Source organism: Chionomys nivalis, chromosome 3 (genome assembly GCF_950005125.1).
Source record: "Chionomys nivalis chromosome 3, mChiNiv1.1, whole genome shotgun sequence".
NCBI classification, from domain to species: domain Eukaryota; kingdom Metazoa; phylum Chordata; class Mammalia; order Rodentia; family Cricetidae; genus Chionomys; species Chionomys nivalis.
In genome coordinates this window covers 20,079,445-20,080,817 of record NC_080088.1, presented here as the reverse complement: position 1 = coordinate 20,080,817, position 1,373 = coordinate 20,079,445, and the positions used below count along the sequence as shown (strand labels likewise).

Here is a 1,373-nt window from a genome sequence, read left to right as displayed (position 1 = left end):
TTTTAAAGTATATGTGACTCCATTTTTCACATTTTAAATTTCTACCCATTTGTACTATTAAATTTTGACAGCAATATTACTCTGATTTCAGTTTTCTCAGCTTTGTGACTGGTTAAGTATTCAAAAAAATATTCAGACCTTAAAGATCTTTCATTTTTGAATCACCATTTCCATTAATTTTTCCAATGTAAGCTTTTAAATCAAAATTTCAGTATGAAGTAGTTTAAATTCATTGATTAATTTCAGAACATAATCTGGTCTACGACATTTAGGCTTCCTCTAGATGCACACAGTAGGTATAATGTCCCTCTCTAAGGATTATTGAACATCTTTAGATGTAAATTCTTTTCAGGAGAGAGGGAGGATGCAGGCCCTCACTAGCACAAATTATGCAGTCAAGTTTTCCACATTTGGGGAAATCGCAGGGGACAGCACATCCAGAGTGCAATGGATAAGCCTCGCCCTAGGAAAACCACCTTCGTGATCATGGTATTTCACCTGCCAGGTAAGCATCCTTAGATGTAAATTTTAAGCATTTTTTTATTTGTTTCTGTTTTAATTAGCTTCTCTGTGGTTTATTGATTATCCTCTCTTGATTTTACATGCTTTTCTGAATATTTTTAGTCATTTTCTGGAATCATCAAAATATAGGTGATTACTATCAGCAAATAAGACAATAAATTTATAGTTGCATCTAATCTGTTTAATTTTAAAACATACCTTTGTTTTTTGCATTGAAGAGCATTTCTAAAGTACCAACAGTCTTTCAAAGTCAAATCAGCATGAAAGAATAAATAAAAGTCACCTAGAAATCAATGAAATTATGATTCATAAGTTTACTTTAAAAAATTTGTAGAAGAAGATATACCACAAAGAAAGTCATCAAATTAAATGTTGATAAAAGTAACTAGAACATACTAACAAAGTAGGGATTTCAACCATTCAGTAGAAAATGTACAAAACTGATGGAGATTCACAAAACAAAGAAAGAGTTATTCTAAACATGAAATGTCACACAACAATTACAAACTATGACTGTGCATCTCTTAACCTATCAGTTTGCCACATATCAAACGTTTTAAGAAACACTTTGGTACATTGCTAGTAACATATAATGAATATCATTGTTGGTACTGTTGGAAAGAATCCTAGAATATAAACTAAGATTAATTTCTACCTTATTCATAATCTTAAACTTTATTGAATCTCTACCTATAAAGAATAGCAAATTGTATCTAGTACTTGAGGCAAAGCTATTGATTATCTACTTCTCATTTTATCAGTCCTGTTTCAGTAAAGAACACATCATGAATCAAACTGTGTAGACCAGAACAGGCAGTGCCCAAAGAAAAGGTCTACATGTGAATAATTAC

At 31.1% G+C, this 1,373-nt stretch overlaps 1 non-coding gene across 1 annotated transcript; it reads right to left on the bottom strand.

The window, feature by feature from the left end:
- Positions 1 to 355: 355 nt before the first annotated feature.
- Positions 356 to 513, bottom strand: LOC130872327 (U1 spliceosomal RNA). The gene has a single exon (XR_009056934.1). It is a non-coding gene; the product is annotated as a U1 spliceosomal RNA (small nuclear RNA).
- Positions 514 to 1,373: the final 860 nt, after the last annotated feature.